We start from the raw sequence: 15,673 nt of genomic DNA on the forward strand, positions 1-15,673 counted from the left end.
TATCAAGAGCTCAGATGGAAACCTAGTTCTAAGGAAAGAAGGGAAAGCAGAAAGGTGGAGGGAGTATATAGAGGGTCTATGCAAGGGCGATGTATTAGAGGACAATAATATGGAAATGGAAGAGGACGTAGGTGAATATGAAATGGAAGATAGGATACTGCATGAAGAGTTTGACAGAGCACTGAAAGACCTGAGTCGAAACAAGGGCCCGGGAGTAGACAACATTCCATTAGAACTACTGACAGACTTGAGAGAGCCAGTCCTGACGAAACTCTACCATCTGGTGAGCAAGATGTATGATACAGGCGAAATACCCTCAGACTTCAAGAAGAATATAATAATTCCGATCCCAAAGAAGGCAGGTGTTGACAGATGTGAAAATCACCGAACTATCTGTTTAATAAGTCACAGCTGCAAAATACTAACGCGAATTCTTTACAGACGAATGGAAAAACTGGTAGAAGCCGACCTCGGGGAAGATCAGTTTGGATTCCGTAGAAATGTTGGAACACGTGAGGCAATACTGACCTTACGACTTATCTTAGAAGAAAGATTAAGGAAAGGCAAACCTACGTTTCTAGCATTTGTAGACTTAGAGAAAGCTTTTGATAATGTTGACTGGAACACTCTCTTTCAAATTCTAAAGGTGGCAGGGCTAAAATACAGGGAGCGAAAGGCTATTTACAGAAACCAGATGGCAGTTATAAGAGTCGAAGGGCATGAAAGGGAAGCAGTGGTTGGGAAGGAAGTGAGACAGGGTTGTAGCCTCTCCCCGATGTTATTCAATCTGTATTTTGAGCAAGCAGTAAAAGAAACAAAAGAAAAATTCGGAGTAGGTATTAAAATCCATGGAGAAGAAATAAAAACTTTGAGGTTCGCCGATGACATTGTAATTCTATCAGAGACAGCAAAAGACTTGGAAGAGCAGTTGAACGGAATGGACAGTGTCTTGAAAGGAGGATATAAGATGAACATCAACAAAAGCAAAACGAGGATAATGGAATGTGGTCGAATTAAGTCGGGTGATGCCGAGGGAATTATATTAGGAAATGAGACACTGAAAGTAGTAAAGGAGTTTTGCTATTTGGGGAGCAAAATAACTGATGATGGTCGAAGCAGAGAGGATATAAAATGTAGACTGGCAATGGCAAGGAAAGCGTTTCTGAAGAAGAGAAATTTGTTAACATCGAGTGTAGATTTAAGTGTCAGGAAATCATTTCTGAAAGTATTTGTATGGACTGTAGCCATGTATGGAAGTGAAACATGGACGATAAATAGTTTGGACAAGAAGAGAATAGAAGCTTTCGAAATGTGGTGCTGCAGAAGAATGCTGAAGATTAGATGGGTAGATCACATAACTAATGTGGAAGTATTGAATAGAATTGGGTAGAAGAGGATTATGTGGCACACCTTGATAAAAAGAAGGGACCGGGTAGTAGGGCATGTTCTGAGGCATCAAGGGATCGCAAATTTAGCATTGGAGAGCAGTGTGCAGGGTAAAAGTCGTAGAGGGAAACCAAGAGATGAATACACTAAACAGATTCAGAAGGATGCGGGTTGCAGTAAGTACCGGGAGATGAAGAAGCTTGCACAGGATAGGGTAGCATGGAGAGCTGCATCAAACCAATCTCAGGACTGAAGACCACAACAACAACAACAACAACAACAACAGAAGGACATCCGAATACAGAGAGATGACCTCCTCGTGAGCTTCGACGTCGCCTCCTTGTTCACGAAAGTACCTCTACAAGACGCCTTGTCACTCCTTAATCAGCACTTCGAGCCTGAAACAGTGAAGCTCTTTGAATATGCACTTACGACCACCTACTTCAAGTGCAATGGAGAGTATTATGAACAAGTGGATCGTCTCACCATGGGATCTCCCCTTGCTCCAGGGAACGCGAATCTTAATATGGAACACTTTGTGGAGGTGGCACTACAAACTATTCACCGTAAACCCAGGCACTTCTTCCGCTATGTGGACGAGACTTAAGTGATTTGGCAGCATGGTAGGAAGGCACTGGAGGACTTTATGGACCACCTAAACGGCACACATAGAATATCACCTTCACGATGGCAGTAGAAGAGAATGGTTGTATTCCATTCCTGGACATACAGATCAGGAAGAAAGCGGATGGCACGCTGGGTCATTCAGTATATAGGAAGAAGACGCACACAGACCTGTACCTCCATGGAACCAGCTGCGACCATCCGGCGCACCGCCAGTCAGCACTGACCACCTTGGTACATAGGGCGCGCGTCATTTGTGTCAAAGAAAGCCTCTCAGACGAATTACACCACCTAAGAGAGGTATTTTGGAAAAACGGCTACAGTGAAACACAGATTGGTAGGGCATTCAAGAGGAGACAGGCTGAAAAATTTTAGGAAGAGGAGGAAGAGGAAGTTAACAAGAGACTCGCCTTTCTCCCATATTTGGGGCCCATATCAGCCAAAATCGGGAGGCTACTGAGAAAATCAAACATAAATACCGTCTTCCGACCACCGTCGAAGACGAAAGAGCTGCTGGGCTCAGCTAAAGACCCACTCAAACTCAACACACCTGGTATATACAGCATTGCCTGCGATTGTGGTGTACAGTACATTGGACAAACGCAGCACTGCATCTCGAAAAGGTGCGAGGAACGCACCAGGCATGTCCGACTTGGACAGATACAGAAATCTACTATAGCTGAACATAGCATCAAAGAAAACCATACCTTTGATTTCGAGAACACCAGGGTGCTGTGCCGAGCCGGGAGCTATTGGGACAGCGCCATTAAAGGATCAATAGAAATACTGGTCCACGAGAATCTTGTGAACAGGGACGAAGGTTATCAACCGAGCGCAGCCGCATCCGCAGCCGTAGCCGCATCCACATAGACTGTCCAGCGCTGAGAAGTCGCCGCTGCAATGGCCAGCGCTTTGTAGACCGGCAGTAAAGCAGATGATTGGCCTTTTGGCCATTGTTAGGCAGGATGACGACAAAGCAACTTTGAGCGTTCTGCGAATTTCCGTGAGACAGGTCACTGGCGTCCAGACGTCCAGACTCTGTTACAAAATATATTTGTGAAGGAACGAGGCTTTTAGCGAGTTTATGGCCGTTCTGTGGAAACTGTGAAATGGACGCAACAGGGGAGATAACAAGCTTTTTATGGAGGGCTGTAGTTCCATCCTGGTCATGTTGTTAGCAAAAGACTCGGTGAAACCGCGTGGGAAAGAGGCCACGAAGCTGAATCTTTTTTCCTTTTCTCCCAATTAACTTTAAAGTCTCTGATTGGTCAAATCGGTGTATGCCGTGCAAGGGACGCTCTCCGAGCTTCTAACGCCGCGCCCCAGCTCGTGATTGGCTTGTGCTAAAGTGGGGGAAGTGTAAGAGGTAAAATGTGCGTTAAGTACCGAGGTGAGCAGGAAAGCGGGCAGTTAGAGACGAGAAGACTCTTGTATTGGCGCTTCGCTAGTAAAGAACAGCAGGTCTCTACCTAAACGGTGAGACTTGTGTCCTTTACTAGGGCGCGACTTAGAGCCTGTGCCAGTCACCTTCTGAACGATCAGAGGTACTGCTTCTAGCATCACGCACACAACGAGTGATGCGTGGGTGTACTTATTTGTCATGAGTCGGCCGTCTAAACATTTGACATATTTCGTCACGCACAGTCGTGGTACTGAGTCAAATTGGTTTGGCAGACCAACAAACGGGTCCACCTGCACACTGGAATCCACTAGGGTTTCAGAGGCTCATAGGAAAGTAGTGTTCCGAATTAACCGAACGCGAGACCGCGTACTTGCATTTTTCTGGCGCACGCCATTAATAACAGATTGTGGCAGTCCACGGCTTCAGTCACTGAACGCATCGTGGCGTGCCGCCCTGACCAGCAGGAGGGCAAGGTATTCGATGCTATGGCGTAGGGCTCCAATATGTTTCTCAGCACGCTGTTCTTTCGAACCATATTTTTCTTTTTGGAATGGTAGAATAGAGATGCTTGATGGTGGTGTGGGTTTTGTGCGATAACCTGGATTCACGTGTATGAAGTCAGATAAAGCGATTAGTGTTCCGGTTAGTGTCGTGTGTCGACCCCCAGCTGAAAACTTTGTCCACCATAGATCCCGTGTTAATGAAAACGTTTGTCATATGAATGATGTTTCAAGGTGAAAGGGTATCAGTGAAACGATTCGCTGATGACACTGATATCCTGAGTGAAAGTGAAGAACCGGCCGCAGTGGCCGTGCGGTTCGAGGTCCTACAGTCCGATACCGCGGGACTGCTACGGTCGCAGGTTCGAATCTTGCCTCGGACATGGATGTGTGTGATGTCCTTAGGTTAGTTAGGTTTAAGTAGTTCTAAGTTCTAGGGGACTGAGGACCTAAGATGTTAAGTCCCATAGTGCTCAGAGTCAAATGAACCATTTGAAAGTGAAGAAGAACTAAATGATCTGCTTAAAGGAATGAATAATCTAATGAGTACAGAGTATGAACCGAGAGTAAATCGAGGAAAGACGAAAGTAATAAGAAGTATCAGAAGTGAGAACAGCGAGAAACTTAACATCAGGATTGACAGTCACGAAGTAGATGAAGTTAAGGGATTCTGCTACCGCCGACCGGTGTGGCCGTGCGGTTCTAAGCGCGTCAGTTTGGAACCGCGTGACCGCTACGGTCGCAGGTTCGAATCCTGCCTCCGGCATGGATGTGTGTGATGTCTTTAGGTTAGTTAGGTTTAAGTAGTTCTAAGTTCTAGGGGACTGATGACCTCAGTAGTTAAGTCCCATAGTGCTCAGAGCCATTTGAACCATTTTTTTTTATTCTGCTACCTAGGCAGTAAAATAACCAATTACGGACGGAGCAAAGAGGACATCAAAACCAGACTATCACTGGCCAAAAAAAGGGCATTCCTGGTCAAGAGACGTCTACTAGTATCAAACATAGGCCTTAATTTGACGAAGAAATTTCAAAGAATGTACGTTTCGAGTACAGTGGTGTATGGTAGTGAAACATGCACTGTGGGAAAGTTGGAGCAGAAGAGAATCGAAGCATTTGAGATGTGGTGCTACAGACGAATGTTGAAAACAAGGTGGACTGATAAGGTAAGGTATCAGGAGGTTCTGCACAGAATCGGAGAGGAAAGGAATATGTGGAAAACACTGACAAGGAGAACGGACACGATGATAGGACATTTGTTAAGGCATCAAGGAATGACTTCCATGGTACTAGAGGGAGCTGTAGAGGCAGAAACTGTAGAGTAAGACAGAGATGGGAGTAATGCAGCAAATATTTGAGGACGTAGGTGCAAGTCCTACTCTGAGACTAGGTGTTTGCCAAAGGAGAATAATTCGTGGTGGGCTGCATCAAACTGGCCAGATGACCGATGACGCAAAAAAGAAAGAAAAAATATAGGGGCAGCTTCCCAACCAAAGGGCAGAGAGTGCCCTGTACCTCTGTCTGCTCATCCGCCCTCTTTGACAGCGCCGTTGGCGGAACGTGGGTGGGTTCTTATGCCATAATCACCGAATGCCATTGCTGGTAATTTTTTTGCATAATTTAAGTAGTGGCGAGGTTCGAACCTGGGATCGAGAATCTCTTGACTACTTATCAAAGACGCCATCCCTAGACCACAGGTGTATTAGTTTGAAGCTACAGAAGCAAATAAGGGTAGGTCACTTTAGGAGTTGTGCGGTAGGCTTCATCTCACTGCATGCTTTTTAGGCGCCTTACTACTTTCTGTTTACGGAGTTCTAATATCACATATGCATTATTCTCTCGGAGGCAGGTGCACGTGGATGGGTAGCAAAAAATAAATAAATAAATTACAGAAATCGTAAGGTTTTTCATGACGAATGGTGACGATTTGTTCATTCCAGACAGAGGATTGTCACTGATAACATCTCAAAATATATTTATTAACAGGATTATCGAGGTGAATGCAGTACTCAGCCGTAACTCTTCATTTATTTAAAGGATCCCTTAATATTAAAAAAAAGAGAACAGTGAGGATATATTGATACACTGCGAGTGCTGGAGCAGTTGTAACAACAACGACGCTGTACTGTTGTACATATAAGTAATTTTTTTCTTCTGATTTTTCGATAAACTAGTGTAATTGATGTCTGATTTCATTTCTTTTTTGGTTCATGTCATTGTGTTAGGAAAACTGTAAACCAGTTTCAATGTGAATATTAATGTTTATGTTAAATGTCAAGCAATATTGTAACAGAATTGAAATGTAAGAAACGTTGAAACTGTTGTAAGATGTTTAAAATTGTAACTGTGCGTCTGGTCCATACGTAGGCAAAGTGTTAGGATATGTAGAATGCAAAACCTCGGGTGAATACCCTGTCTGTAAGGGAGCGGTAAAAGGTGGCTGGCAGGCGAGCGCGGGAAAATGCACGCGGGCACTGCACGGCACAACGGGCTCAGCAGTAGTTGTGGAGTTTGGCATTGGTCTGAGCAACACCTTCTGGAGCGAGGGGGCTCTCCTGGAAGACGTAGTTTCACTGAGCCTCGGGTATGCTGTTTCAACGCCGTCACAGCAAGGCAAAATTCCATATGCACTAAATGGAAAAGTATTGCCACGCTAAGAAGAATTAAAGTCAAGAGCCACAGCTGTGGATGTATGTGTGCTCTGTACCTCGCCATCTCGCCGCCCGCTAACCGCCGCATCGATACAATCAGGTTGAAACTTTTAGTACTGTGTTCGTATGGACCATAGAGTGAACTGTTCAATAATGACCAAAATTTTACCAGAACTTTCCCATCATTTAATTATCCTCACAACTAACCTAGACAGGGTCCTTTCCAAATGTTGTGCAATCCGAGTGTCCCGAAATGAAAAATTAAATTTTGTGTTAATAATAATTACTTGCAGACCTAACTATGTTAGAATGGTGTTTAAAGAACTGTTTTGTTAATGAACCAGTAAATGAATAACGAAGGTATAACGAAGATGAAAGATAACTTTAATATTGATATAGTAATGAAGTTTAATTATTTCGAGACAGATATAAAGGTATTTAAATGAGCAGTAGATAAGATGAGAAGAGTAGTAACTCATGTACTGGAAATCTTGAACGCATAATAAATTCAGTAATCAATTTTTTTAATACAGTGATCATAACAGTTTCAGGGTCCCCCCCCCCTTTTTATTCATTTGAATTCTGAAGTGTTCTAAATTGGTTTGACCAACAAAAATTTAAGTCAAAATAAAAGTCAAAATTTATCAGTGTTTTATCTTTATTAAAATTGGCATTTTGTGTGTGGCTCGAAAGTGCTATTTCTAGGGTAACCTATGCCCGATTTTAATCAGATTAATAGACAGTATACATTATAGTGTAGTGTTATGTATTCATGGTTTTTCCATATCAGTACAGAATGTGAAACTACCAGTTCAATAGATTTTCTGGTTCTAAAATTCTACTATATTATGCAGTGTTACTACGTGTTGTTTTGCATGAATATATACCTACTTGTACAGGGAAGAAACTCAGTTAATGCCTAATTAGGCTGGCGACCGTATTATTATCAAATTGGTAGCATCTTCATTGTTACTTTTGTTCCATACTGACGTGTAATTGCATTTTGAACTTACTTGACGGATCATTGTTATTACAGAGTGGGTGTAAGTCTGATTTGCCACCATTCACGTACACGCGGTCAATATCTATACGAAAATCCTGTCTCGTAAGGTGAACCCCGCTCACTTACTATAGTACAGGCTTTAATGAGTACTGTGTGCCCCACGCGCACGTTACACAGTCAATGCAACGATCTATTCCAACCGAAGCAAACAAGGAATGTAGAAAGAGGGCAATGTGCCACATCACGTCAGACACGCGTGGTTGCAAATAATTTATAAAATTATCAAAAGTAGGCAACTAATAATTACTGCCCTTGGATGTGTGTATTCGTTAGGGGCAAACTTTCGCATTCGCTAACGCACTGAAGTCCAACGGAAAAGGGCAGTGGTATCAGTCACGGACAAAATCGAAGTTGACACAACGAGCTGACACGATACATTGGTTAACAAATACTAAAATCGCAAAAAGGTTAGTGCATCGGACTGAAAACACAAGTGGAAGTAGCACACGACTCAGCAAAGCACACACTATGATATTACCCTCGACGCATGAACTTAGGTAACAAAATGTGTAACAGAATGGATTCAGCACTTCTACAAACTACACTGTCACATTCAAGTGTCTGAATCCACAACTGAACAAGGAAGCCCACTTGCTAATTCGCCAAAAGGGTGACAGGCAGGACTCTAGCCCGAAGCCGCAGTCCCTCTTTCTGTTGTGGGGAGGGGAGGGGAGCGGGGAGGGGAGGGGCGGTTCAGGGGAGATATCTCAATATTTCTGACCAATTTCACTACAACACCATACCTCCGCACGAGGTTAAGCTAACAAGGGCTATGTTTTGTGATTCTGTGATTCTGACCGCTCGCAGAAACATTCGAAATTCACTTGTACACAGGCACTTATCGTTTATGGTCCTTTATAGGAAGCATGGATAATGGAGAGGACTTATTAAAACAAAGTAAATGTACAAACTGGCTCATTCTCGTGCAGGGGCTGACTATTAACTTGACAGACTGATGTACGACGTACAATCGGCACTATAAGCACGCACAACGTGTCACCAATTGGAGCCTTGACTAATCCGTTTAATCGTATGTGCCATTCTTCCTATGAAGATGCTTTTTAACGTGTGTGCGGAGAGGGACTGCGAGTATCAGAACGCCTTACGCTAGTGATCCAACCATTCTCTGTTGAGAGAACGGCTTATTTCATGCATTGAAACGTTTGTTTATATAAAAATATTCATTCCGGAAAATGATGACGAACTGATGAGCCACACACAGTAGTATGGTCTATTTTAATGTATCATCTGTCCTGTAAGCCATAGTGACTGCAGCTTGCCTAGAGGCCGAGTCTAGGAAACTATAGCCAAAACCAAGTGTAAAAGGACGGATTCGTCCAGAGGTTAGCCTTTAGAGAACAGAGAATGTTTGCATTGAGCAGAAATGACTCACGCCATTTGGGTAATATCCATGACGTTGTGTCTTTATAGAGAACCAAGTGACTCAAATTAACTGCAATGTATGAGTCTTTTTTTTCTGCGGAGGATCCTGTCAGTGGGTTGATATGCTTCATTAGCTCGCACCTAAGCTATTGGAGGACCTTTCTTTTCGTCTTTCAAGAGGATGGGACTGCTTTCATCTTATATCAGAACGTTCATGAGCAGCTGAATACCACTGCTCAGTGATGCGCTGTTGCTGTTTTAGTCATCAACCCACTTCCTTAAAAAATATGTGGTTTCCCGTCTTGCAAAAACGTTGAGAATGTTATGTATAATCCACTTTTAACAAGAAGACTAAACAGTTTAGAGAATCGCATTTCTCGTACAGTTGAGCTGGTAACATATTCCTTTAATCTAAGCAGAATCGGAGAGGAAAGGAAAACGTGGAAAACACTGACAGGGAGAAGGGACAGGATGATAGGACACTTGTTAAAGCATCCGGGAATGACTTCCGTGGTACTAGAGGGAGCTATAGAGGGAAAAAACTGATACATCGAGCAAATATTTGAGGAAGCGGGTTCGCCACGGCTACTCTGAGATGAAAAGATTCGCACAGGGGAGGAATTCGTGGCGGGCCACATCAAACCAGTCAGAAGACTAATGATCAAAAAAAAAAAAAAAAGCAGTAGATACGCTGGGACGATCTGGGCGAGAATAAACTACCATTTAGACATCGGCAGTATCCCCAAAGTGCTCACATGAAACGCTTTTATCATCAAAGCAGCGTTCCTTCTGTGGCCGAGTATGTGAACTTAGAGCAACTTGAGGCCTCGTAACCTAAGACTTTACGAAAACAAACAAACAGAACATATTCCCCCACCTCCTGTGTGAATTTACTACTATCGAGACGTCAGGGAGCTCACATACATATGAAGATGGACAACGAACGTAAATCTCTGACTATATTGTATGCCTTTTTAATAAAGAGAAAATCAATTTTAAAAGTCCGCAGTGGATAAAACTGTGTCCCGTAGCAGGCATCAAACCCAGACCATTGTCTTACGCGAACTATAGTCGTATCACATATATTAAATCAGTTTTCCTCTTGGACCGTCGTTTTTAATAGTACTAACTTCTGTCCTTGTATTCAAGATCAGTCGCTTAAGGTATAACAACTTCCGTCCCCCCTCCCCCAACCCCAACCATCTCCACAGGTATTTCTTGAATGTAAACGGTCTGAAGCCTCGATACAAGGCTGGCGTTAGAACACTGTTTCGCAATATCCGGTTGCAGCTGCGTTTCCTTTCAGTTTTAACACATTTGTTGAATTTCTTTTGCGAAAAGTGTCAGTGCTAGTGCTAACATTAACATGCATTATATCACTGAATTTATGGTTCCAAGGGCTTTCGGCTTTCGAAACATTAAAGGATATACAGAGTGGTCCATTGATAGTAACCGGGCCAATTATCTCACGAAATAAGCGTCAAACGGAAAAACTACAAAGAACGAAACTCGTCTAGCTTGAAGGGGGAAACCAGATGGCGTTATGGTTGGCCCGCTAGATGGCGCTGCCACAGGTCAAACGGATATCAACTGCGTTTTTTTTTTAAATAGGAACCCCCATTTTTATTACATATTCGTGTAGTACGTAAAGAAATATGAATATTTTAGTTGGACCACTATTTTCGCTTTGAGATAGATGGCGCTGTAATAGTCACAGACGTATAAGTACATGGTATCACGTTACATTCCGCCAGTGCGGACGGTATTTGCTTCGTGATACATTACCCGTGTTTGTTAAAATGGACAGTTTACCAACTGCGGAAAACGTCGATATCGTGTTGATGTATGGCTATTGTGATTAAAATGTCCAACGGGCGTGTGATATGTATGCTGTTCGGTATCCTGAACGACATCATCTAAGTGTCCGGACCGTTCGCCGGATAGTTACGTTATTTAAGGAAACAGGAAGTGTTCAGCCACATCTGAAACGTCAACCACGACCTGCAACAAATGATGATGCCCAAGTAGGTGTTTTAGGTGCTGTCGCGGCTAATCCGTACATCAGTAGCAGACAAATTGCGCGAGAATCGGAAATCTCAAAAATGTCGGTGTTGAGAATGCTACATCAACATCGATTGCACCCATACCATATTTCTACGCACCCGGAATTGCATGGCGACGACTTTGAACGTCGTGTACAGTTCTGCCACTGGGCACAAGATAAATTACGCGACGATGAAAGAGCTTTTGCACGCTTTCTAATTTAGCGACGAAGCGTCATTCACCAACAGCGGTAACGTAAACCGGCAGGATATGTACTATTGGGCAACGGAAAATCCACGATGGCTGCGAAAAGTGGAACATCAGCGACCTTGGCGGGTTAATGTATGTTGCGACATTATGGGAGGAACGATAATTGGCCCCCATTTTATCGATGGCAATCTAAATGATGCAGTGTATGCTTATTTCCTACGTAATGTTCTACCGATGTTATTACAAGGTGTTTCACTGTATGAGAGAATGGCGATGTACATCCAACATGATGGATGTCTGGCACATACCTCATGTGAGGTTTAAGCGGTATTGAATAGCATATTTCATGACAGGTGGATTGGTCGTCGAAGCACCATACCATGGCCCGCACGTTCACCGGATCTGACGTTCCCGGATTTCTTTCTGTGGGGAAAGTTGAAGGATATTTGCTATCGTGATCCACCGACAACGCCTGACAACATGCGTCAGTGCATTCTCAATGCATGTCCGAACATTACGGAAGACGAACTACTCGCTGTTGAGGGGAATGGCGTTACAAGCATTGCCAAATGCATTGAGGTTGACGGACATCATTTTGAGCATTTATTGCATTAATGTGGTATTTGCAGGTAATCACGCTGTAACACCATGCGTTCTCAGAAATGATTAGTTCACAAAGGTACATGTATCACATTGGAACAACCGAAATAAAATGTTAAAGCATACCTACGTTCTGTATTTTAATTTAAAAAACCTACCTGTTACCAACTTTTTGTCTAAAATTGTGAGCGATATGTTTGTGACTATTACAGCGCCATCTATCACAAAGCGAAAAAAGTGGTCCAACTAAAACATTCGTATTTCTTTACGTACTACACGAATATGTAATAAAAGTGGGGGTTCCTATAAAAAAAATTAAAAAAAACGCAGTTGATATCCGTTTGACCCATGGCAGAGCCATCTAGCGGGCCAACCATAACGCCATCTGGTTTCCCCCTTCAAACTAGACAAGTTTCGTTCTTTGTAGGTTTTTCGTTTGACGCTTATTTCGTGAGATATTTGGCCCGGTCACGATCAATGAACCACCCTGTATAGCTGCATTTAAAGAAAACTATGCGAGATTGAGTATATTAGTTGATAGAAGAGGATTTTGACAACAGAATTACGTGTCATTCTGCGTATTATGATTCGCCGAAAACCTCATTTCAGTACCCTGAATCCTTCACGAAATAAACCGTATGTTGTGTTGTGATAGAACTCTATTCAACTCTCCGTGCTCCTCATGGCCCCAAGATCAAAGTCGAGCAATCGATCTGTTCCAAATCGATTATTTGACATAAAATCTACTTTGTTCGTCACAAATTAATAAAAAGTCCCATGTGATGTAACGAAACAGGCACTTTCAAACGCTGCACAAAATTTCTTATATGTCTCTTTTCGTAACGATTATTTATATTTAGTTTATCAGCATTCTTCATATGGTCAAGGTTTTCGTATTTTGTTTCTCTTTTAGAGATTATCTTCAGATTTGTTAAGATGTAATAGGTGTCAGAAGCACTTCTTATAAGAAGAAGATCTATATACTCTACTCATGAAATTCGATTCTCTTCTTTCCGTAGCATTATTGTTATTATAATTATTATAATAATTATTATTAATCTACGGAAATTAAATATTGCCCTATCACCTTAGAAATAAAAATACAATATGTACATAATTTACAAATATACACACATATTATTTATATAATTTATCATACCTGCTGTAGTGTCCAAGAAGTCCGAGGAATTTCCACAGTACGAGTTTTGAGTGGATCTTCCAGAATGTGTCTGACGGTGAGTCCTAGAACTTCACAGGTGTACTCTGGTGCGGTAGGCTTTGCACATCTCTATAGTAGGTCACCGCATCCGAGTGTTTGGTCCACATTCTGTTACGTGCACTCCACGTCCTCCGCGGCAGATCAAGCTCCCCTGGTCCGTTGTTGGCACGAGAAAAACTCTGGAAATCTGCTGGAGTAATGTTACACCACTCTTGCCTCCAAGCTTCGTGTGGACTGAAGTGGGGTATGTTTGGAGCGGAGTCTTTTGATTTGGGCAGCAGGTATGTCCCCATGAGTTGGCAGCTGCTGGTTATTGCAGGCCATTTTATATTCCCCGAGAAAATTATTCTTTCATCTCTGGTTAAGTGGTGGAATGTGACTCAGGACAGGTAGCCAGAATAACGGAGTGGCCTTGATTGTGCCAGTCACAAAACGCACTGCTGGATTTAGTTGCGTAGCTACCAGCTTCATATGACTGTTGTTTAAAGAGACAGGGCTGCAACATTCTGCCGATGAGTAGACAAAGCCAAGGGCGGAAGATCGTAATGTCGAAGACGAACAAATCCATGTTCTACCACATAATTTTTGCTGAATATTATATCTTTTCCTAAGTTTAACTTCTGTCTTTGTCAGATGTTGATTAAATGATAGAATTCTGTCGAACATATCTCCAGGCTAGCGTAGTTATTTGTTACGAGCCAAGCTGAAATCAAGAAAAATACGTCCACTTCTCTGTTGGCGACGATATTATTCAGATGAAAGGAAGTAGGATGAGTTCTGTTTGGGTTCATTTGGAGTCCCCATTTAGGAAAGTATTTTTCCGATTTTACTTAGATCTCTTGTCCATATTACGCGGCCTCGATTCATTTCTCCTGTGGCTCTGTCACCCCGTCGTCAGCATAATCAGTCTGTGACTGAATGACTCGTTTACTTGCAATACACAAGGTAGATAGTAACGGACTGAGGCTGCCTGTTTTATGTCTTCTGGTCGTTGGTAGTGTTGCCTATAATTACATAAGATGGTATTTCATCATATTCTGACTAGACGAGATATAATTAAAATTCTCTAATCAAACGTAGTAGCATAATACGCATAATGGTAATCCATAAAACTTTTATTTTGGCATTTTTTATAATTTTTTGTGTCAGTACATATTTCTGATTCGTACAGCCAGGTACAATGAAAATATTACAAACACAGCTTGCATGCGGACAGAATGGACATTTCGGGGGCGATGCACAAGGTTAAGTAGATGCACTGAGCTATCTGTATTATTACCTATCAACGTAGCTTAAATTACCACAATACCTAATTTGAATCATTAGACAAATCGTATGTGTGACTTCAGGCTTGACTATCAACATGGAAATGACGTGAACAGGTAACAACATAAAAGCAGAGGCATCAGCGGAAGGTGGATCATTTTGGCAGCACCACTTGCGTGCGCGAAGGTTGTGGTAAGAGTCTTACCAAATGTTCCAGCAGCCTACAAATGTGCGTATGTTTACAAGATAGCTCTGCATTTTTTCATTTTTTGTCTAGTGTGAAAATAGCAACACTAATTCACATGACGTTAGCGCATTGTTTCATTTTTTATGAACAGAACGCAAGTAACCCAAGATTATTAGAATTGTCTGTTTACTATTTTTATAGCATACTAAGAAGCAGAATTGCATCTGAACAACAAAAGACTACAAGCAATGTATAGTCGACAAAATAAAACTGTTCGCAGTCTTGATAAGGCCGGGTTCCTTCGGATGTGTACAGTGTTCACCAACGCTAACGAAACACAAACTGGCCACGGCTGCAGCACCACGTGTAACACACTTTCAGCAGTGCATCTCTTCCCTTCTTACTGTAAGAATTTCACTTATGGACCATTTTGATTTTCTGTGATTGTGTATAATACCCAAATATTGCTTTGTAAACACACCAAAAATGTTTTGTACCATCCCGATTCCCAGAACTCCTGAAGAGAAACGTTGACTGTGTTTATTATATCACACACACAGTCCCTTTAACTGTTCAGGTATGTCACTAAACCTGGCCAAAGATGTAAACAACCATGCATGAGCAGAGTCTATTAGACCGAGGGGGTCCGACAGCAGATCAGTTCCAGTCATTCCACCAGTAAGACGGTACACTGCTGGTGTTGTCTGTAGTTCAACCATGCCTAGACAGTCAATACCGCGGTTCGATGGCGTCGACGTCGTTACTTTGTGCCAGGAAGGGCTCTCAACAAGGGAAGTGTCCAGGCGTCTCGCAGTGAACGAAAGCGATGTTGTTCGGACATGGAGGAGATACAGAGAGACAGGAACTGTCGAAGCATCGCTCAGGCCGCCCAAGACTACTACTACAATGGATGACCGCTACCTACGGGTTATGGCTCGGAGGAACCCTGACAGCAACACCTCCATGTTGAATAATGCTTTTCGTGCAGCCACAGGACTCAACCTGTACGCAAGAGGTTGCATACTGCACAATCTCACTCCCGATGTCCATGGCGAGGTCCATCTTTGCAACCAAGACACCATGCAGCGCGGTAAAGATGGGCCCAACAACATGCAACATGCTGAATGGACCGCTCATGA

The sequence above is a fragment of the Schistocerca americana genome, chromosome 1, assembly GCF_021461395.2.
Source record: "Schistocerca americana isolate TAMUIC-IGC-003095 chromosome 1, iqSchAmer2.1, whole genome shotgun sequence".
In the NCBI taxonomy this organism is placed as follows: Eukaryota; Metazoa; Arthropoda; class Insecta; order Orthoptera; family Acrididae; genus Schistocerca; species Schistocerca americana.